This window comes from Lichenostomus cassidix, chromosome 2 (genome assembly GCF_008360975.1).
Source record: "Lichenostomus cassidix isolate B80296 chromosome 2, HeHo_3.0, whole genome shotgun sequence".
Taxonomy (NCBI): Eukaryota; Metazoa; Chordata; class Aves; order Passeriformes; family Meliphagidae; genus Lichenostomus; species Lichenostomus cassidix.
In genome coordinates this window covers 62,873,719-62,898,411 of record NC_139482.1, presented here as the reverse complement: position 1 = coordinate 62,898,411, position 24,693 = coordinate 62,873,719, and the positions used below count along the sequence as shown (strand labels likewise).

General features: G+C 41.6%; 1 protein-coding gene and 1 long non-coding RNA gene across 2 annotated transcripts in view; both read right to left on the bottom strand.

Annotated features, from left to right (window-relative positions):
* The window catches only part of JARID2 (jumonji and AT-rich interaction domain containing 2), a 214,183-nt gene that overhangs the window by 132,728 nt on the left and 56,762 nt on the right, over positions 1 to 24,693 (bottom strand). The gene's annotated exons all lie outside the window — the stretch shown is intronic.
* The window catches only part of LOC146441490 (uncharacterized), a 76,616-nt gene continuing 53,935 nt past the window's right edge, over positions 2,013 to 24,693 (bottom strand). Inside the window, exon 2 of the long non-coding RNA XR_014849929.1 lies at positions 2,013 to 2,180. This is a non-coding gene — a long non-coding RNA (uncharacterized LOC146441490). The remainder of the gene's footprint in view (positions 2,181 to 24,693) is intronic.

The window sequence follows — 24,693 nt, the reverse complement described above, 5'->3', positions numbered from 1 at the left end:
AACATGTTCACCTTCTGTTCTGTTAGAGAAATCCTCATTCAGTCCCAATATTTAAGGCAACAGATAAGATCAAATTAAATTCCCAGGGTTTTTAAGCCGTTCAGTTCAATGCTAGATCTATTTTAGGGTCTGACGATGCCAGCCACCCCCACAGAATCTGCATGCTAAACAAGGCTTTTGACAGGCTTGTTTATACCTTCTGCAGCAATCAAAGGCAAAACATTACAAATCAAAGAACCAGGAGACAAATACAGTACTGTGCATAAGAGAAATCTCAAAAAGCTAGCCAGCAGCAAACCTGCTGCTCACCGAGCCCCGCAGAGCAAGACGAGGTAACACTGGAAAACAGAAATGGATAGTTAAGTAAGAACAGGCTTGTGCTGCACATATGCAAACATCTGCAGGCAGGACCTCTGAAGCACAGATCTATCCGAAGAAGTGGATGCAGAATCACAAGAAAAGGAGCAGGGGGAAAAAGTATTCATTTCCTCCAAAAGTACCACGGGGAAAGGCCATAATTTAAGAATTCCAGTTTAAAGATTGGAGGGGGCTTTAGATTTTTACTGGTACCAGAAAAACAATGAAGAAAACAAGCAGACATGGACAATGTACAGTATTTCTGAGGCTGGGATTTAAATGGAAATGGTAAAGGCTGCATTTTGGGGCCTAAGCAGTTACACCCCACAAGGCAGCTGCCTCTAACACATATCCTTCCTTAGAGAAGGCAAAATCACATTTTCTGTTCAATTCTTGCCTCTATGGAGCATGTGTTATGGATGGAGGCCACTTTAATCAGTGACACACTCGCTATGAACTGCATAAGACATACTTTACCAAATGCCAGGGAAGCACCTAAGATGTATGTTAATATTACACCCAGAAGAAATTCAGCAGTACACCTTTGCTACTGTGCTCCTTTAAACCTTTCACCTCTTAAACTGCAAGTTCAATGTCAGATTATAAACATTGTAAATGCTCATAAAACCCAATCATAAACCTGCCAGCTCACTTCATGATTATTTGCTCTTAGCCTTGCAAAAACACCATGAGCAGTACAAGAATTGTATCATTTCTCTGCAAACTCTCCAACCTCTCTTCATCTACCTCAAGCTAAGGTCACTGGGATGGGCAAGCGTAACAGCCTTACCTCAGAGACGTTACCTGCCTGCTAAACCACCCACAGCAACATCCCCAGCACCAGCTTCTGATGGAATCACTTGCCGTTTCACCTTTCTCTTGCACAATCTAGCTTTGTATGTTACCACCACAACTGACCAACACCTGAAAACCTTCTGCATCTGCAGCAGGAGCAAATGCCAAGGTAAGATTTTGGGACAACTCTGTGCGGCCCCATATAGCACTGCCCACCTCCAGCCCTCCTAAAGGCTGAGCCAGGTAGCACTGCAGCTGCCCAGGGAGTGGCCAGAAGCACAGGCTGGTAGACACCTCCCCACACACAATCAGCATCAGGTGCTGGTTGTTTGCATTAGACTGAGGTAGGAAAAGACGGGGCACTTCGTTATGTGGGCTGGGTTTACTGCATGATCAGCCACATTATTTCTACCGTCCCAAGGGAAAAGACTGTGGGCTTGATGGAAGATGTCTGTTGCTTCTCTGTGGAAAAGGATGGTTTTAGTGAAATGAACTTGTCATGGGGGTCTGGACAGACCAGGGCATATCAGCAATGAGTTTCTGCCAAAACATTCCAGGAGCTGGCTAAATCATAACTAGCAACACCACAGTGATGGTTATGAAGGCCACCTGTGATCAAGTCTGTGATTGGATTGTACCCACAGCACCGACAATAAACTCAACCTTAATTTCACACTTTAAGCACACAGCAAACCACACTGGTTTCCAGCCGTGCTGTGTGCTTGCAGAAGGCAAAGCAGGGTAGCCAGAAGAAGGGAGGAAAAAAAAGATAGAATTAGAGAGCAGCAGTACATTTTTAGGCATGGATCAGCTCTTGCAGTCTCTTGGCAAATGAGGTGGCAACAGAGAATCATCCAGGCAAGTTTAGGAGCTGTGTTTCTGTTTATTTTTATTTGCAGTCTATTGATTCTACTGTTTTGTTAGCTCACTCATGAGTAATGCTGGAACTGGAGGCTGAATGCACTGATGGACCAGGCAAGGCAGATATATCCACCCCAAGACAGAATCTCCTCGGCCACCAGCCTCTGCTCCCCGCAAAACAAGCAGACCCGTTAGAGCCCAGCACCATTCCTGTGATGCTGCAGGCAGGCAAAAGATCAACAATCCATCATTTCAGCCCACTGCAATTCCCTATCAAATGGCCATGACAGATACAAGGAGGAGGGACAGACTAGTGATCGTTACCCTCCATGTTGTGGGCAGGCATAAATTTAGTGGCTCGATTTTCCTACTTCAGCAGTCTTAGATGCACTGGGCATGTGATCACATCCAGTCACGTTACATGAATGCAACACCCTCTGAGAGCAGCAGCTCCAACAAGATGCAGGGATGGAGCTATGTGTGCCTTGGGAAAGCAGATCGTGCTGAATCCTAATTAAATTTTAAAAAAACCAAACCAAGCCAGGTGTGACTTGTTTAAATGCCTTTGCATTACTGGGTGACCTACTCTTCCCTGTGACTCCAGCATCCTAGCCATTGCAAGTTGCTCCGTACAGATGTAGCAGCAATGGTACAGCTTAATCAGTCAATGTTTTCACAACACATATTTCAAATATTAAGCACTTATTGAAGACTTAGAAGTTACTGTGTAAATATTTGTATTATATTACACTGCTAACGCTTCCTTGCCAACTGTGGAATTTTAAATCTATGTCGTCTGATAAAGCTTTATTTACATATCACAGTGCTCTCGATACTCAACAAAGTGAACTGACTAAATTTACACCAACTCCATTGAAGGAGTATTTGTCAGTAAAGAGCAATTCAATGATTTTTTTTTGTCTCTGCTGTGTGACCAAACTAAGCCATGGGCAGTCACACGGCTTGTTTTGGGTTGACGTTAACTCTTTTCGCTAGGCAACAATGCTCCCAGGGAAAGCATTGCACAAATGCGCCTTGCTCTTAAAATATGACACAACAAGCACTGAGAGCTATACACTCCCAACACAGAGTCTCTGCTCAAAATTTGGGAAGTTGCTGGTGCCCACAGACCTTACACCCACAGCACTGCAGCAGTCGCTTTAGCCCTCTGAAGCCCTCCTAGGATGCTACAATGTCCTCAGGCACCCAAATAGTCCTAAAGAGTACCAGAGGGGAGAGACAGGATTTCAGCCACCAGTTAGAGGTGGGGGCAAGCAGAGTTTGTCACTTACTCATTTGAGTCAGATTATCACCTCCTACTATTTACAAGAGAGGAAAGCCATGAGAAGCTGCTCGTGCTCAGACAAGGAGTTAATGCTTGGCAAAACATGATCAAGATGCAACCAATAGCAAATGCAAGTATTATCATTAGTCCCAAAGTACCTTATGCGGAAAAAATAACAGCCACCAAAATATGGTGACGTTTTTTCCTATTTCTGAAAATGATGACAGATTTAAATGGGCTGGTTTTCCATACAAGCTTTAGGAAATATTCACTGTGAAAAACCCTTATCCTGTCCCTCCCCTTCTCCCCCCACAAAAAACTCTAAAAATCAAAAGAAGACTTATGAGACTTCAGATCAACTCCAACAGTTGATACCAGGTTGATCATCATATCATCTCTGAAAAATCTGAATGTCTAAAGCACCCACAGTATGGAAGAAAACCCTGTAGTACAATAATAATCTGTTTACCCACTGAATCCAACTCATAGATTTATTCTTTATTTTACACACTGAAGGAATATTTACTGTCTGAGGAACTTACTTAGACTTGCATAATCATATGTTGAAAAGGAAAAAAAAATGAAGTTGAAGTTCCATGCTACCTTTCGACAGCTCTGCCAGCTGGAAATATGCCATCAATTGTCTGTTCCCTACATGACTCAAAAGCAGAGAAGTCTGCTTAATAGAAATTCACTCAATTTCACCTTGTTTACTTCAAGTTTAAGAAAATGGCCAGGAAGAAGACAGATTAAATATTTTTTCTTTTATGAATATCCTCCCATCTTTCTTAGTAACAAGCGTTTAGTTTCAGACCAAACTTAGGACATTTCTAATCTAAACTGTTATGAAAATTGGACGAACAAAGTAGAAATGGGTATATTAGAAGAATTTGCCTCAGTTTCAAAATCTGAACAGTATTGTACTAAGAAAAAAAAAGTACCACCAAGCATTCTGTGTTACTACCAAGCTATGCACATATATGCATTTCTGTTCCAGAGAAATATGTTGTCCTTCCACAGAAAGTCACTGGCACTTATATACACATAGTGGAAAGCAACAGTTTTTTGTCAACTGGTTTGTTCAAGAAAAACAAAATTCAGTACGTATCACTTTTGTACAAGTCTTTTTGCTCTTTGCTATGCCTTTTGCTATGCACAGGAAAGGACAGACCGACATATGCACAAAGAAGTCTGTGACACGTATTGCCCTTGAGCTGCAGCGTGTCAAGCCTCAGCCGGCTGAGCTGAAGCTGTCGGTCACAGTCCCCTGACAGTGGGCCAATTTACTTGCCCCAGCCTACTACAGATAAATAAACAAGGAGCACATTGTACACAGACATCTGTCTTATTTTTTTTCCACCTTACCACTCAAGAAATGCTACTAATACAACAATTACTTAACCATATAAATCTGAGGTTAATAAAAAGACTGTGCTTTGAGTGACAATATCTACTTTGCCATTGCAGAACTAACTCTTTTTTTTGCGACAAATAAATGTTATTATCCGGAAATTGAACGCTGAGTGGTGAACTAGTAGCTTTCTTTCTTAGACGCCTCAATACATTAAGTGCTTTGCATTATGGACAGAGCAACTGCCCATTCACTAAGGAAGGTTACCAAAGTGGTGCTGTAATCTCATTTAGCTCCCCCAGTGTTTATCTTCAACAACCAGTCTTGGATAGCAGAGGTAAAGAAAAAAACAAAAAAACCCACACAAGAATAAAGGTGGGACATTCAAATGTGGAATGAAAAAAATTCTCTTTTCAGGTTAGAGGTCCTTTTGCTCCAGCTACTTCACCAAAAAAGTATGGTGCCGAAAGTATAAGGAGGTAGAAAGAGATTTACGGATTGGAAACATTTTGAAATGTAAATGGAAAAGGCAGTAAATCAAAGTGCTGTGAAATTTACTTAAGAGTCAAACAATCTAGTGCATTTTACAGCAAACTTCATTGGGTGAAAATTTGGATTCATGACCAAAAATACACACAAGACCAAGGCAATGAAAAGGAGGATAAAAAAGACATAAACCACAACGTCTGAAAGCAACCCTTCCATTTCCGCTTTTTTTTCTGTGTTTCTGCCCTCTGACACTTGCCAGGGATCGCAATCTAGTAAGGCTCTCACAAAAAAACCTCCTACTTCCTATAATAATAAAACCCCTTATTTCTGTTGCAGAATAGGTTCTGAGCTGAAACTACTGGAACTTGGAAAATTGACAGGGAAAACAATAAGCTCAAAATTCATCTCCAGAAGGACTGAGATGGGCAGTTAGGGGAAAAACAAACAAACAAGGTTACTGGTGCAAAAATAATAATTTTGCCTCAGCCAGGTAAGAAATGCGAAATACTAATTTAAAAAAATAAAAGAGGACAAAAATATTAGCAGTGAGAGAAGTATGACCAGAGTCTTCACTTCAGGCAAAACACCAACCTGAGGAACAGTTTTTCTCTCTGGACTACAACCAGCTTTTGGGGTACTGTGTGCTGTAAGTGGAGACCCACAGAGAGGGAAAGAGCTGGAAAGCAAGGCCAAGTGAAAGGCCAGCGCAGTGTTGGTAAATGCCCAGTATACATCTGAGTGTGCAGAACTAAGCCTAGAAAATGAAGCATTCACAGACCTCAAAGTATTTAATATTGCAAAGTAGCATACAGTACACCACCACTCAATGCCATGTCCAATTTCACCTACAAATTAATTGTTTTTATGTGAAATTTCCAGGAAATAATGCATGCTTGTCTGCTTGTGCTGAAATCAGTCCTTTTCTTTGCACTGCAGACATGCATAACCAGAAACATGGTTGGCCCAGGATAAGCACTCAAGGATGCAGCACCGTCCATGATGTAGATGGCACCACGACCTGGTTCCATAATAAATCTTATTTTAATTTAGGAAACAGTTTTAAGATCCTAGATATATTAATTACTGTGAGGAGGCAATGCTCAGGTAGAGAGACCTGTTGACTGTGGCTGCAGGCATTGGCACCTGCACAAGAGGACTCTGTGTGCTGGGTGGGAGGCACTGCAAATGGGTCAAGCTCAGGAGGGAACAGTGGCCACCCAGGCAGTGGTGACAGCCACTGGCACAGCCAGAGATAGCTGGCATGGGTGCTTATGTTCATACTGCAGAGCTGCCATGGCCAGGGGAGGAAGGAAGGAAGGACATCAAAATGGGAATACAGAAAAGGCTACCAAACTGTCCGCAAGACTGGGTACAGAGCGTGGTGATGCTGTAGCTACAGTAGCGGTCCTGGATCAGCACGGAAAGACATTAAGCACAGAGGGATATTGAGAACAAGGAGACCCATGTAGTTGTAAAAAAAGGTTTTCACCATTTTCCTCTACAGTGCATCTCAAACACTTCAAATAGGTTCATTCCCTCAAATTTATGCTACTGCATTTTTCTTACATGAAAGACAGAAAAAGACGTATTTCTGTTTGAGCAATAACTCAAGGTGCCAAAGCACCTTGGGATCAGGTCAGTGAAATTTCACTTCTCAGGGACAAAAACTTGCTTATCCCCTCAAACAGATGTGTGCCTCCACACAAATTCTGCAGCAAGCAGTCCAAGGGCCACCATGTCCAAAAGGCCACTGTGCCTGAGCACTAGAAACCAATCTCACTACCCAATCCCAACACTGCTCCACTCCCACGGCCAGTCGTGTGGGGCAAGGAAAGGCAGGGCACCTATCCCACTGAGGGAGGCTCACAAAAACCTGCCCTGTAAGTCCAAACTGGCACAGGGGGAATCAGCCCAGAAAGGATGAGACAAAATGGCTTTAACTGATTTTTGCTTTGTTTTCACCACTCTCCCTCTTATCTCCATTACCACACAAAGCTGAAAATAAAGGTAGTTCAAAAGCAAAATCAATTCGTAAACGGAACAATCATGTCTCCATTTTAGCCAAGCATCTTACAGGGTCCAGCTGCTGCGTTCAAGCCATAAAGGCAGGGCTGTTTGTTTAATTACTCAATTATCAGAATCAGGATTCGGTGCAGCTCTAGAAACATGGGTGCTCTCCCATTCACTAGCACAGAAAAGGCAGGATTATGCTCCTGGAAGAGCTTCCCCAGCTGCCACACCAAGTGAAACACAAGTAAAAAAATTATCTTGCTCACTGTGTTCACAGACGTAAATGTGAGTTAAACAAGTTGCTCTGTGAGCAGATGAATTAATTAGACCAAAGTCCTCAGCTTCCCCAGCACCATGCTCCCTGCTGGCCAGCATGCAGCACATGGTCTCCAGGAAGGGCCATCAGCTTTCCTCCCACTTCTCAGTTCAGCTACATCACTTGCAGGAGCTACATTTGAGAATCCTATCCTTCCTGGCAATTTCCTGGACATATGCTGACAGATTACAGACCTGCTGGTGAAGGGCAGAAAGGCGATGGAAGCATAACAGTCTGCTCCCCATGCCTGATGCCCTCTTCCCTTCACAGTATCCTTGCCCTTCTGCTCCATGCACTCACGTGGCCCAAACCCTCACACGGCCACCAGCTCCTCAGGCCCTTCACCAGAGGAAGTGCTAGCAGAGCACTGGATTTCTGCTCATATACTTCCAGTCTCTACTGCGAACAACATTCAAGATGTCTGTGAAGAAGCTGACACTTCACTGTAATTTTCCCAGGTTCCCTTCCAAAGGCTTGGCAGGCATCTGCCAGCATTACACCTCCAGGAAGGAAGAGGAAACACAGGAAGAGAGGAAAAGCATGCAATTACTAGAAAGCTCACAAACCCAACAAAATTACATCAGCACATCTGATCTCGACATTATCTCGCCACCACAGCACAGACTCTTGGTTCAGCCCAAAATAATTCAATAGCACAACTGCAAACAATATCTGCAACGCTGTACCCTTGCAAATATCTACAAACTAAGTCAGGCGTTATAATTTTATGAATGGAGGCCACAAATTTCCAATAACTTTACCTTATTTTTGGTGTGTATTTGTCTAAATGTAATTTATGGCAGTTGCTTTTTTACTTTCAGCTTGTGTAAGGCCCAACTTTCTTTTCCTTCTCAACAGAAGGGGAGAATACAACGTTTAAAATATTACCATAAGTTTATGAGCAAGATAACCAAATCTTACAAATCAAGTACTTAAAAAGTGCTCCTTTTTCAAATGTTTCCTGCATATTCTGTATCATCTGACTCACCTTTAAGGACAAAGAACAAGCATTAGAAGCATCTTAGTCCACCTAAAAGAGCACATGCTTAGATATTCCTTAATAAACTGAACACACAAAAAATCCACCACAGCAATGACATCCACCTTAGAATGCATCACATGGCAATTATAAAGAGGGGGCTCTTATTCTTGAATTTGGATGAAATGGAAAATTAAATCAAAATACCAGGGACATCTGTAAGGTGGAGTTCATAAACACTATAGATAAGGAACTGATGTCCATTCTGTCTTGTGACAATAATCACAGTCATATTACTTTTCATATACTTTTGTTTAAGGTTTCAGAGCTGTTGTGACAAGACAGTTCTGAACAGGATTATATAAGAAAGCCAACTAGCACAGAACTGAACAATGTGTGTGTGTGGCACACATGAAAACACCCTTCTAGAAGAAAATATAAAATAAAAGGTTTTCATTGAATCATGGTCTCCAAAAGGGAGGATACATGAGGTTGTTTTCAGTGCACTGATTAGAAGAGTGACAAGTGACCTCAGAATTGGTGCGCAGAGCTCATTACCTGCTTTCCAGCACCTACCACAATTCAATAAATTTTCACTTCCCATAGGCACTGTGGAAATTCGGAAGGCCTTTGTAACAAAACCAGGATTCATCTTTCAGTTGTGACAGGTCCAGACAGCCTTCATTTACACAACGTTGGAAACGTAAGGGAGGCACATCTCAAACAGTCATACTAGCAATTTGACATTCAACAACACTGCAAATTCACCAGGAATGATTTACTAAAAACTCGAGCAAGTAAACAGCTAACTACCTAAAAATAAGCCTTTTCCATTCTGTAAAAACTTACTGTTTTCAAAAGTACACCTTAAGTATATGAAAAAGTTGTTTGAAATTATTGGATGAGAATTTAAATCAAGAACCACCACGTCTAGTGACATTCACTGAAATGTAAGGTTTTATTTCTGTAAATCAAAAGTCTCTTCCCAATCCTTTTACCAAGAATAAACTACTCAAATCATCTAAAAAATGTTGTGGGGGGTTTTTTGGGGTGTGTTTTTTGGGAGTTTTTTTTGCTTGCTTTTTTTTTGTTTTGGTTTGGTTTTTTGTTGGTTTTTTTTTCCCCCAGCACGATAGGCAAACGGCACAGCTTAGGCACTGACAGCGTTGACCCATATTAATAGCTGGATAAGCAAGATCAGGAACCAACTGGGTAGTGTGATTGGAGAGAGAGCTAAAAAATCTGGGGAAATGAGGGCATCTGTCAAGACCAGAAAGAAAAAGTTAACCCAATTCAAGACCTCCTTTCTCTCTGTCCCCAGTTCCCAACCATTTGCTTCTGCTGATCCCAAACAGCAACTCTGGGGGGCTTGTTGTTTCAGTTATTTTTTTAAGTAAGAAAGTACTGAAACTTGATTTCATGCTGCTACTCCTGACAGAACTCAGAGAAGTTCATGGCAAACCTTAGTTTTCCTTTCACGTTGCAAAGTACTTGACTTGCAAGAAAATGCAGAGCATCATTCCAATCTAACCTGAGGAGCGAATTTTGCATCCATGCAGGGGCTGAGAGCTGAGTCGATTTCCCTTCTAGACACAGAATGAGATCCCTTCATGCATGGAAATGATGCTCCCAGATGCTTGGAAAACTTCTCTTACTGCAAACAACCATCAACTAGTTTCTCACGCTCCTAATTAAAAGAACCTTTGAGACAGATCTTCACTATGTCTGCCTGATTTTGTAAAGGTTTTTAACTAATTTAAGTAAAAGTGGCATTAAGGGTGTGACAGCACAGGCTCCAGCCTCAGCTACCAAACCACCATCACAAGTTTTAGGCATACCCAGAGCTCATATTCCAGTTGCTCACCCAGGCTCAAACCCAAGCTGCTGCATCCTCGTGCATTTCATTTTCTTTCACATATTTACACTTCTGCTGGTAGGCTGAAGCCAGAGCGGGCAACAGCTACCCGAGTTGAAATCGCACCTTCCTGTTATTACCCAGACACACATCATTACAAATGCAATCAAGTCTGGAAATGCAGGCACAACAGCCCAACCCCTCATGTAAACAGAACTGTAAATCAGCCCCTGTAATCCACCTTGTATTTGGGAAAACATTTTTTATGATCCCATCTAGGGCTTACTTGGAACTGTGGTTCCACACAGACTGGGGACTCTCCAGCCCTAGCACAATGGCTGCAGAACGAAGGCTGCTTCTCACAAGCATGTGAAAACCAGCTGAGCAACAGAGATGCTCAAGACGTGCCAAGGTATGCAAGAGAGGAGCTGGAACCACAGGAGTGGCAAGAAAAATGATGGAGGTAGGTACACACCTGTAAATCTGATTGATATTCCTGCTCCCATGAATAGCAATGCAAAGAGATTTCTTACTGTGGAAACAACATGGTTAAGAACAAAGGAGGAGCCTGAGAAGTTAAGAATCAATTTAGGGATTTTGCAGTGTGATTATGACAGCCCTCTACTACGTTGCTGCTGAGTGATCATTGGCACTGCTGGAATAGACAGACAGATAAAAACAGTCCATAAAGTAGAGTGCAAGTAATTCTGTGCTGTTACACTTCAATTCACCTGCAAATCCTTACATATAGTATAAAATTTAAAAACTCCCCCGAAAAATTTTTAAAAGACACACCAAGTACCACACATGTAATAATCACCTTAACAGCTGGAGGTGGGAGGAGATGTTTTTCACTTTTCTAAAATTCTAAAATCGAAGGCATATGCATCCAAAAAGATTCACAGTATAAAATTATAGATTCGTTGGAAGTCAAAGGCAGATGTGAAAGACATTTTCATCTGTTGGGGATTTCACTGAAAAGCATATATAATACTGCCACAAAGTCAGGGAAAGCAGATATGGTGGTTATATTTAAGTAGTTCAGCAGGAAGTCAGGCTGAAGAGAAGCAGGGAAAGCTTAAAAATTATACTCCTCTTACTAAACACTTGCTACTCGGAAGCAATAAATCAACTTCAAATAAAAAAAAAAGCAGCAATTAATTAAGAGGATATCAAATACATTTTATCTGCCCAGTAACCAAACTGGCAGGAAACAGCCTGGTACAAATGCTGCATTCAGAAAAAGTTGTTGCAGAAGGCAGCCTGTCCAGCTCTCTCTTCAGCCAGGCAGCTCCAGGGAATCTGCACACCTACCCAGGACAGCACACTGATTACTACACACCACACCTTAATGATTCCTGAGGATGTCGGCTCTACAGCATTGGCATCCCAGAGCAGCATTTCCCTAGGTCTGTATGGGAAGCAAGAGAGGCAGGGAGGAGTTGAGCTCAGGGGAAGCTGTTAAAATTTTTCTTGCCTTGGTGAGTGTGACTTCATCAAGTGAACTTCATTACATATGATTACTGCCACTGGAAATCCCGTGCGCTTTAGCACTTGTGAGGCCTCTAGGTGTTGGCAAGGAAACACAGAAGGATGCACAAGATTAAAACCAGAGCTGAAAGTTGAAATTTGCTTTTTAAAGTCCCTTGCATACTTTTCCCTCTTTGTTTAGCTGATCCAGAACTGCCGTCTACATGGGGGGAGAAAAAAGTGTTGGCATTTTCTTTTCAGGCTAATTTCCCTTTATGGTATCCTTCCTCTCATTCAGCTGTTCCACAGGAGTTACTCTTCAGTCTGGCAAGCCAAGACCTCTAAATTTTGTCCAAAACTATACTTCTAAAGCCAACTGGTGCCAGAATCCCACTTTATTTCTGTGACAACTTTACTCTTCTTTTAAGTCTAGCCTTTTCATCAGACTACTTGCTGGAAATTGACAAGTATTTCTAAAAAGGAGACATTTCATCTCAAGGCCTTTCTTCACAAATCCACCAAATTGGGTAGCTTATTATGAGGAATTAACCAGAAAAGCATGGTCAGCTAGAGATCCAGGTTAAAAGGAACGACATCTGGAATCAGTCTGGTTCTTTCAGAAGTATTCTGAATTTCCCCTCAGGCTTCACTACTGCCAGACACTGCTTTATTAAAAATAGTACAAATCCATCCTTAAATGTCTTTACCTTCCATCCGGAGTTTTGTGCAACAGCATAATGCCACTAGAAGGTCCCCAGAAAGTCCTGCTTAAAATGCTTCAGCCATCAAGTCGGGTGGTCAGTAACTGAGTATGACACGTGCATCAGAGATCCTAACAGCCAGGCTGGGAAGCAGTGGCACTACTACATGCTACAGCAAGGAGGCTGGGACTCTCACACTCACGTGTAACTGTCCCTGAAGCCAGACCACAACATGTACTGGGGAATATCCCAGTAGGGAACATATTTCCTCTGAAAAGACTGGCTAGTCTTGATTTTTACAAATACTTTCATAACTGATCTGTGTAACAGAAAATACAGAAAAAGGTGAGGTTTTTTGGTTGGTGTTTTTGGTAAAAGAATTCTTAGCATCTCATGGAGACAGCATTTAAAAAAAGCGTACAGTATTTACAACTGACACCTTGTGTTTTTGACACCAGAAAGAACAAAATAATCTGCCTAACATCACTGCCTAAATTAGTTGGAAAGAGAAAAGGTGATAAATAGATTTTAATTACAATCTAATTATTCACAGCTTACAGCCCCCAGCCAGATCCAGCCAACCAGAAAGGTTACTCATTTGGGGCACCACAGTATGTACCCTCTTTGACAGGGTTGGCTTTACTTAGCAGCCCATGAAACAAGCAGGGCAAATACAATCAATTTATTACTAGAAAAACCTTGGGGACCACAGAATTGTAGAATATATGCAGTTGAAAGGGACTCCTTAGGATCACACATACTTTCTACAATTTTTTTTTCTTTTCTACAAAAACTTGTTTAAAATGTTCACATCATCGCATCTGTCTGTGACACATATACTTGATATTATTTTTCCATTCCCAAAGAGATACAATCTCTGTAGATGACTACTTTTCACTCAACCTGAAAGTGGTCAACTGTGTCTTTCAAAAAAACCCTTTCACCCCGATTAATGAAGCTAAACCTTTCCACTCCATTTTCCTTTCAGCACAGCTGCTTCTCTTATCACTCCAGCTGTACTTTCCTTAGAGCAGCAACATGATGCTCAGGTCTGGAAAAGCTTAGAAATATTTATTTTTTAACACACGAGCTTGGGATTTTTTTCCAGTAGACACAAAATACCAGACTGGAATGACCTTTTACATCTTTCTTCCAAAATGCTGATTGAGGAATAGCTCTTTGTAGAATTTTACAAATTTTCAATACCAAACTTTCTTCTGCCTGAAGAGGCTGAAAGACTGTAGAACTTTATCAGGTAATTTCTAAAGTCACCAAATCACAGGAAGCAGCTATGGGTAATTTTTTAAATTATTATCAAATTTAACCATTCTTAGTAAGCTTCTGTGATGGAAAATTCACTACACAGTTAATGTTGCTAAAATGTACTTAGATTAAATAAAGCCAAAACATGACTGCATTTGAAAATAATTTGAAAAAGCTTGGGGAAAAGGTACAATTTCTGGTAGGCTTCAGAGGCTATGGGGCTCATAGCATTTAAGTTGAGAAAAATGTTTCAAGAATCTCATGGAATACAGCACATAATGGCAGCAATTTACATTTTGGAGTTAAAAGAAAGAAGGCATGTATGTTACACAGAGGGAAAACACAAAGAAAGAATTACTTCAACAGCTATGAAAATCCCTTGAGAAAATAGTATTTCGGTTTGAATGTATTTCATCCTATTTCTTTCCCCTTCTGGAAAGAATTACTTTTTTTTTTTTAACAAGTATACACATATAATATACACGTATGAACTGCATTTAAAATTGTTCAATAAAATTACTACATTAAAAAAACCACACACATTTCCAAGAGAATCAAGAAAGACAGACAGACCCCGTTCTCACACAGCAGAAATATTGCCAGATACACCGGATTGCCCAAAGTCACAGAACAAAGAAAAATCACGCAGATGAGCAACATGTGGCAAACCTTTAATCACGCATTTTTTTCTATGCATGCTAACACCAGCAAAAGCCAGCACCGGGAATGTCAATATTTCACAGAGCAGAACAAAACCAGCCCTGACAGCACGGGGGCATCTCACAGTGCCAGCAAACCACAGCACTGCACAAGCTGAAGAAGAAACACCTTTGAAAATCAAAACCATAAAGCATCTTGGATGAAGCATTCAGATGATCTGGGATCTTAAAGAAAGAAATCAGTTCTATCGTAATTCAAACAGGCGAATGGCAGGCAGCCATCCCAGACTGCCTAGAGAAGACATCTATTGAGACACAGAGAGAGATGGCTCACCAAAAGGAATTGTTTGGCTCTCCTTCTCCCAAAGGACTGTAGGAGTCTCCCAAGCACAAAGAAGGGACAGCCTACTCATCCTCTTTCCCAAGGATCTTGCCATCCCTCACCTGATCTGAGATGGGATGGCACACACTCACAGAGTACGCAGGCACTGCCCACAAAGCAAGCCTGCATTTCCAGGCTAAGATCTGGAGACACGTAGGGAGCAAGCTGGCAGCACAGTCTCCCCATGAGCTTCAGGAAAGCCAGAGCAGCCCCCAGCCCCGTGACATGCTGGTCCCCCCTCACCAGGGTCACTCCGCATAGCTCCTCAGCATTCCAGTCAGCTACAAAACAGAGAACCAACGTGTGCTTCTAAATTAGGTTACGCAGAGCAGTGCTTTAGAAAGAACAAATCTTCCTGACCCCCTGCCCCCCACCCCAGCCTCAAAAGTTGACAGACTAAGGGGTGGGGGAAAGTACTTCATAGGTTTTAAAAGAAAAATAAGAGTGCAATGGAGGGAGGTATCTGTAGCCAAACATGAGTCAAACTGGCCATGATGACAGAGAGAAATATTTCATAAAGGTGCTGCTGGAACTTTTATTGTACTTTTAAAAATTCTCCTGAAGGCAAGGCTTTGTTCAGTTTTTGCTCATTAGATTTCTGCAGTTTCTACCCAATATTGGGATATCTGACATTGTACATTACTCTAACCCACACAGACACATCAGCCCTGCATCAGAAACCTGAAAGGAGCTGCAAGATCAGCCTAAATCGTTTTTTTTGTACGGCAGCTTTGTTCTCTTTTTACCTCTGATACGGCAAATTAAATTCTGTTTAACATAAGACATGATACTGTTACTGATTTGCACGCACTTATTACAGACATATATGTGGATTGTGTGAGAGTGAACATTTTTCAAAGTGATCTGGTGAAGATTACGGTAATTTACTTGATAAATCCATAAACTTAAAGAAAATCTAAAAGCACATTTCACTGTCAAAGCCTTCATATTATTTAGATTCTAATCCATGTATTTAAGCATTGAGCAGACCTGCGTTTTCAGATTCAAAATTTTCATCTTCCTCCTTTTCCTATGCACACGCAGCAATACTAAATTTCTCAGTGAGAGCTTCTGCTGCCCATTAACAGCTCAGTGCACAAGATCACGTAGTTATCACAGCCATTTTAGACAGCACAAAAACCAAGAACAGAGCTTATAAAAACCCACAAAACCCCAATAAAACAGGGAACCTGATTTAGAAAAAATGGTTTAATGTGCCTTATGAGCTTTTGTTTGTCTATTTTAATGAACAATGCAGTGCAGGGGATAAAGGCTGATTTATAAGGAGACACGGATGTTCCTGCACAGAAGGCAATCAGTTCCCAGTTTAATTATTCACTGTGAAAATAGAATTCCCTTTAACCATTTCAAACATGGCACAATGCCTCTGTGCGTTGCATCTGCCCCTGCCCTGGTTAAAGGATCATGTCAGAAGTCTTGCTGGAGACAAGGGAGAAGCAGGACGACCTATGGCACAGCAAGGTTAAAGACAGCACTGTTCCATTTACTTCTCTACTGCTTATTATGTTGCACACTTCTGCCATTTAATTTCTACCCATACGTAAGTGGCTTATGCGTTCCTTCATTAAATCCACCTGCCTGCACTTTGCAAACATTTTACCTTTTCATCTCAATCTCTTAAATTCCACCTCCCCAACTACTTTAAAAAAAAAAATTCTATCCCTCTATTCATTGCATGATTCATTTCCGGCCAGCTTTTTATTCTGTCAGTATTCTGATATGAGCAAAATTAAACAGTTTTAGAGCAGACCACCGAATTCTGTAAGAACAACAGAGAAGTTTCCTAATTATATTTCATTCTGTTCTGCACCATTTTATTTTATTCCTGCCTGATCATCGTCATGCTGCAACAGAACATGAAAAAGCTTGCAAGAGCCGGGCTGGGTGATGCCTGTGTCTTTTTTCCTCAGTAGTTACAGTTAATTTATAACCCAGTAACGTGCATGTCTCATTCAGATTATTCCTTCCAACGTTCATTACTCAAAAATTAATTTTATCTTCCAGCAAGCTGCTCACGGAGCCTACCGGGGCTGTATATCACATAAGAGAGGAAGGAAGACACTTATTTGGTCTCTGGGCTGCAGCTTGTAACTGCATGTCCACAGAATCCAGCAAGAGCACAGGCTGCCTGCAGATAAGGAGAGTGGGGCACGCTCCAAAGCCGCTCCGAAACAGGCACGCTTTGTGGCAGACGGTCCCTCCACGTCTTTTCGGCAGAAGCAGGGATGGAGGAAGGCGCACTGCAGAGATGGGGCCACGGGCTGGCAAGAATCTCACAGATGAAGAGCCCCTAGCCAAAGAGGCCACAAGCCATCAGGGGCTTGTTGATGTGATGGGGTTCGAGGCTCATTTATAATCTTAATCCTGCTCCACTCTAAAGCAGGCGAGCTTGGTGTGTTGTTTTTTTGGTTTGGTTTTTTTTTTTTCAAGTAAATCTGTGTATACACTTGCAGAGCTCTATAAAAAAAATGCGCATTTATCTCCAATTAAACTCCTATGTAAATTTATATGCAAATTAAGTGCAACCCTCAGGCTGCTGGCGAGGTGCCAGCTCAGCTCAGCCCCTGGTACAGCAAATTCCACACCACCGATGGGATGTGACCTGCCACTTTCGAGTTTAGCCAGGAGAAAAAAAAACACCGATGGTTCCAGCCAGGGGAGAACGCAACCAGGAGGGACTGCAGGTTTCGAAACCTCCAAACACGTGGCATCCACAGCATCAGAAAAAGAACGCACGTCACTTAAATGCAAGGGAAAACGGAACTGAATGTGTCATTTTGCGACGAGCAGATTTCTCTCCAGCTCCTCTCCTCCCCACCCCCGGCTCTTCAATGCTTCACCCAAGCCTGCACAGTACCAGCCAAAACCTTTTTGTAGGCTCTGTATACAGGCACAGTATAAAAAAAAACACCAGGAAGACAAGCAATATAGGGGAAGGGGAAAAAAAGAAAAACCCAGATTTGAAAAGCACATTAATCTGCTTGACAAGCCATGAACCACATCGCCACTTTAATTAGAAGCAGAATCTGTGGAAGCAGAGGGGACACGGAGGTGCAAGCATTTATAACAAAAAAGGGACTTGTGATTTAATGACCTCCTCTGCTAGTTTAAAAATTAATGGGGCCAAATCAGGTTAAAGCATTTTTTAATACAAACCAGTCCGACATTTATCACTGGTGTTAATTGTAAGGTGGCTCCCCCATCATTTCGGCAGGATAGGAAATTCTGCTCCTTTTTCATCTAGGCCAGCTCCAAAATTAATTCTTAAAGCCACCTTGTATTTAAGGTGTTTCTACTATGGTCCAATGCATACTGCTGACTTTCAGTCTCAAACTACAGTTATTTAGGATGATTCTTTCCTGTCTTGCTGCTTTAGGCACAGCCTGGGAAGGGAGATTGGGAAACCCCAGCCCACCTTCAGACTGTGATGGCAAAGAAGCTAGTTCTCTGCACACCTGCAGGACAGGGGTTTTTCCCTCTTCCTCACCCCAACACTTCTTGCTCTGAGGGGCTTTTATTTTGTAATGCTTATTTTTAATCCAGGCCACTGAGAAGCCCAAGAAGTAATTTGTGGACACAAACGGGAAGCAGCAGACTCAGGGCTGGATGGGCACGGACAGATGGACGGACGTCACCCACCTAGCCTCGGTGAAACACCAAAGCCCCTCACATACCACCGGGCACTTCCTTGCATCAAAACCTGCCTTTGATTTAGAGTTTGTGATTTACCACCACCACCACAGAGAAAGGGAGGAAGCACAGCAAGTGATATCCTGACAGGGGGAAAAAAATCTTTTTGAATGTGCCATTTCTGCAGTGCTTTGAAGGCAGAGTCAGCCTAGACAGATGCATGTGCCAAGAGCGGGGCTTTCCACATGAAACCTTCCAGAAAAAAAAACCCCAAATCCATCTTGCAAACACTGGTCGATGGCAAGGTGATGGAAGAGCTGCAGTTGCAACACGCTGGTGCTTTCACTCCTCTTCTCCTGCCCTGTCACTTTAGTTTGGTTTCAATGATAAAAAAAAAAAGAAAGTAATCATCTGAACCTCACTCTTTCTCAGAGAAAAATTATACCTTATTCCTTAGAAAAGTAATTGACTAAACTGGGCATACACAATTTTGCGATAGCAGGTTAAAACACTGCAAAACTCAGTCAACTGCAAACAAAAATTAATTTCCTTTTAGAGGTATACAAAAACCTCTACTGTTTAAAGGCTAACGTCTCAACTTTAAATAACTCTTTCAAACCAGGTTACCAAGACTGTAGAAATGAACCTCTTTTATAAACTCAGACGTTTATTTCTCAAGTGTGTGAGATTTACATTTGGTTGCTTAATGCTGAGGATCAAATTGTCTTGAGGCATATGAGCCATTTAAAGAGAAATATTCTTAATTCAAGGTGCAGCACAACTTGAGTTTTACTTCTTAGAGATGCACAATGCCCACTGAGAAATGAGTAGCAAAGAGGAGGCTTTGAGCTACTGAATGAAAACCAGATTAGATCAATCCAACACATTCCTGGGGTGTACAAAGTCACTGATGAGAAACATAAATGAACTCAACCCCAAATCTGGTATTCTGCTCTCCTCTACCCACTCAAGTATTGCTATGTCTCAAGCCAGAAAAGAAACCCCTCTGCCTGTCTCACCTGTGACAAAGGGTGGACTCTGCTTCCCAAAGGGCAACTGACCAAAATCCATTCACCCCTGGCACACCTGGACACCTCTATGCAGCTGCCTGTACTGCATCTGTAAAGCCCCACAATTAAACTTATACAAGCATATTAAATGGCAGCAAGTAGTTCAGCTGCAGAGAAACAGCCCATTACACCACTCCACTTATCAGGTAAACGACCTAATCTCTTCCACTTGCTTCCTTGGAAAAATATGCAAAGCTGGCAGAGGAGGAGAAGCACAGGGAGAGCAATTTTTGTCAGAGGGAGTTTGGATTGAAAAGACACATTAAAAGGTTTTCCCCACTTGGACCTTAACAGCATGGAGGGTGCTTCATGTAATGTATTAAAGCAACATCTATTTTTCAAAACCTAAGAATATACTATCAGTACATACTGCCTAGGGGTTTACATCAATTTCCTGCTTATTAATTAATTGGCTTGTTAATACAACAATTTGCAGGCCTGTACTGCCTAGTGAGCTCAAGAAGCCTGTGTTCTCCCTGCCAAGATCAATGTGCATTAGTCTAAACTCTCTGATGTAGAGCAGACTCTACTTCTGTCAGAGATAACTGAGAAGCGACATTAACTCTTAGAAACATCTGCTCAATATTGGAGGGACAAACGAAAAACAAGGCATAAAGTTTAACTCCCAAATGCCATCATTTAAAGGGCCGGATGAAACATCACTTGAAAGACCAGTTAAGAAAAAAAAAAAAGGGGGGGGGGCCCCACAAAAATAACACAAGCAAAAAAGCCCTTCCTTTGCCAGCAACGCTATCAGTGAAATGTTAAAACAAGACATCTATAACATCCTGCAGATCAGACATAAAACCTCCTATAACTCCTGCATTCTTTACAGTCTGGCCCTCTAGATAACACGAACCTCACGTTACTGAAGTGTATCAGTAGAAAACACTCACCTGCTGCAATGTGAGTACAAATAATCCATCTCTGAAGCACTTCCTCAGCACAGCAGCTTTGTTCTTTGAGGGTCACATTAACATTAGCCCAATTAGGTCCTTTCACTGAACACATACTGATTCCCAAATATTCATGGACAAATTTAAGAGGCATCAAGATACAGCGTATTTATGCATTGTTTGGCCCTCTATTTCATGAGTGTTCTTAACTCTTATCAAGTCCTATCAATTCGAATTAGCCACCCCCACTGATGAATAGAACAAAATACCAAATAGCCTTCCAGAAATCAATGTGCTTAACTCTGCTTTTTTACAATTGTTGCCTGCAGCTGCATTCCGGCCCCCCCATTATTTCATTCATTTACATAAACACCTTTGGAAAGAAAGCCTCCATTGATGCTAGAACTTATGGTATGGTTTCACTTAAGCTGATCTAAAAGCAGGCTCTTGGTGACAGGGGCACTCCTGCTCTCCACTGAATTATTCCCACATTTATCTGTAGCCAAATGATTACTATAACACAGGACAAACTGCCAGTGAGGAGGGGAGAAGCAGATCTCAGGGTAGGAGATATCAATTGGGATATCATATCCCAAATCCTAGAACACAATCCTTGCACCTGTTCCCTTTGGTCCCCACATCCATGCACCAACCAAAATGAAACTTTAAACAACTCATACAACACCCTCCATGCTGCCTCTGCTAATTTTATCTCTGGCAGCAGCCAGATGTTTTCTAGGTCAAATCCCCAGTACCAAACTGCCTGAGAGGAAACAGTGTTTTTCTGAAGGCCTTGGCCTTCATAACCTGCAATCGTGCAGAGAAAGCAGCACATGGAGAAACCAGAGCTGGAGTATGTGAAGCATGCAGCATTCCTCCATCTGACCCATCCTGCAGGGACAGCCTGTCCAAAGGAAGAAATTTGGGAGTCTGGATATGGGTTGCAGAACCATGCAACTGCTGAGAAAAAGCTGACGAAGAAGCATGTGCATGTATGTCTGAAAACATCTCTCTACAAATGCCTGTATATATGGATCTGCTCAACAGGCTTACTTTCACATTATGGGGGAAAATAACAACTGCAGCCTGCTACCAGCATTTTTATCAACAACAGAGCAGGAAGTAAAATATCAATTATCTATCCAGATTTTAAACTCAAACTTCTCCTACTCTGGACACACAAAACAAACAGAGTTCTTTGCCATGAGAATCAAAGACGTAACTCACAATTTTAAAATTACTCTGTGATGAATAAATTCTTTCTAACTGCTCAACAAACTTTAGTTTCCGAAAGGTAATTTTATGGATGAGGCCAAAAATCATTTCTAATGTGCACTTCAAAGGATATCACTGCAAAAATCAATTATGAAGTCAATGCACAGAAGCAGACATGTTGTTTTTATGGTATTTCTGTTACCTTCCTCTATATCAAAACACAGAACATGTTAAAAAAGTGTAGATTGTCCTGGATTTCATTCTCTCTAAGCCACTGATTCACGACAGTGCAGGGACCAAACACAGTTGTTCTACTTTTGCAATACGAAATGCAGGAGGCTCTTTCACTTGCCTAACGGGAAGAAGGCATGGGCCAAATCACCTGCCCTGCAACACAGACTTTATGTGATGATTCCTTGGAAAAGGACAACAAAATGGAGTGGAATTGCAGCCCACATAAAATAAAACACTTAAGTGAGATTGAGCTGTATGAATTGGATACTGACCCCAAAGCCTTTAACGTTCAGCATGGACTTCCTGCACTCAAAGGAGCAAAGCTTCGGAGTTTCAGCTTCGGGTTTAAGCTAGTCGGTGAGGAAAACACCATCCCCTGGCCACTTCCTGATCAAAGCTGTTAACACCACCACTTATTAGCCCATAAAAGCCCAGACCTCTAACACAAAAACTGCAGTCTGAATAGGACGTGGTAATGCAACTGGAGACAAATGGTAAATCTCCAAGTCACAAGAAAGATGGGGAAAAAACCATGCTGGGCAGATGCAACCCCCTGCAGAGGTAGGTGAGCGAGGAGCAGAAGAAAGAAGTCAAATTATTTTGCAGTCAGAAGGAATGCACCTGCAGGTAAATACTAAGATATGAACCGATGCAGGGATTGCTTTGAGGATGCAGAATCGGACCAAAAGTGACCTGGTTTCTAAAGTAAGGATTACTAGGCATCAACTTCTTGGCTAAATAAGAAGGCAAAATAAAGAAAAGTGAAAAATAGGAAACACTGATGACATGTCAAATGGCAGATGTTACCAAATGCTCTGCCAAAATCCCTTTTTGCAATCAGCTGGAGACAGTTCTTGCATGACCTGCCCGCTCCAGTACATACATTACAATTCTTTTTCCCGCACACCATGAATGGGGGGGACGACAGAAATCACTCTAGTTGACTGTTTTGTCTCCGACAGGGAAACCCAGTGGATTTGTGAAACGAGCCAAGCTGTCCTTCAAGCATGAATCAAAGGTTTAATCAACAACAAGGTGTGCCAGCTTAGTGGAAGCCACTCTTCACTGAGATTACGTAAACTGTTTAAAACGCACATAGGAAAACACCTCAGAAGATTTAGAGGATTTGTAAGTTGAATGCCTGATGATACCCTGAAGGGAAGGAGGACTTAAGAGTTAAGATGTGGGCTTGACCTTACATGGAAGGCATCCTCCAGCAGAACAGAAAGCACCATATTTGAGGGAGCGCAAAGGCAACAGTATCCCCAACATTTTGCCATCAACTGGGATTAGTATCACCAAGAATTCAATTCACTTGTGTACTTAATAGAACAGAGAAATACAGGCATGTTAATTCACTCATATCCAATAAAGAGTGAAAGATGTCACCTTAGCGGCCCTGGGCACGAGCCCTTACTAACTTCTTGCCCTTGATTGAGTTGGCCTACCCACACCTCCACACTTTGTGACACAGGAGCTGCCAGGAGGAGTGCAGGAGTCTTCCACTTGAAGACCACCACAGCCAAACCATCTCCCTACCGGTGCCCCAGACAGTATTTATGACCAGAACACAGCATCTTAATGAAACGCTTTACCTTTCAAAACATGTAATATTTTCTAAACAGAGATGAACTGAAGTGGCAGGTGTTTCAGTGTCTCATCTCTGGCCAAGACTGATTTGCAAATGCTCTCTCTACTAACTGAAGAGGCTTTAAAAGAAAGCTCTTTTAGGGCTGTCTTGCTATATGTCCAAATTCTCTTTAGACAAAGCAAAACCAGCACTTCTCATTTCAAATCTTAGACAATGTCCCCAGGTTTGCTCTAACAGAAAAAAAGCCTGAGTGTAAGTAGAAGTATGCACAAATCCGAAAGTCACAAAGGGTCACTTCTCAAGCAAACAAAGCAAAGCTGTATTTACAAAGTAACATGGAAACCAGGGATTTTAAACACTACAGCAGACTGACCACAAGTATTAATAAAGGTTGTGTCGTTCCAATATTCCCCTTATAAAACTTGTATTTTCAGGCTATCTTCCATCTCAAGCACATCATTCACAATTTCAGATTGCACTGCATCCAGCAATGACACACTCAGCTTCAGGATAGCAAGGAAAAAGTATTTCCTAGTTTAAAAAAAAAATTAACACTCCTTACTACTTTTTGTGAAGGCCCAAATTTTCACTATTTAACTTTAACTACAGTTGTTACAATACTTACAGAGCTGAAATTTGACCTCAAACTTAAGGTTTAAGAATAGCAAAATGTTTACTTTTGAAATTTAAGGATTTTCATTGGAGGCTAAACCTGCAGATCAGCTGTTGTGGTACTATGCTACTGGGCCAGCAGCAAACTGTTGAAAAGGCAGAACAGTAATTTTAGTCTGTCTGGAAAGATACATGAGAAGAAATGAGCCATATTCCAAGAAACAGTGAGTTTCTTCTGGTATAATGAGATAATCCTTGCTGTTTTCATATTTTTTTAAATACCTTAAAAGTGAAAATATTTGCCATGATCTGACAAAACAACATGCCAGCTTTATATTGTCAGATGCATCAAATATATTTATTTTAAAGAGATATTTACCAAGGAGACAAAAGTTTCCCATTTAACATTTTATCTGGCACCATACATAAGGACATTTCTGAAACACTCAAAACACTTCTTTCCAAGTACTTCTTTTTTCATTTAGTATACACTTGCACCAGCTATTGAAGTCAGAGGTCTGGAGCCTATACACAAGGACATGAACAAGTTGTAATAGTTTTCTCAAACTCAGACATCTTAGGTCTTTTGAAGTTAGTCTACGCTTTTTCTAAATAACTTGCATATTTTGCAGCCTCTTGCCAAAAAAAAAA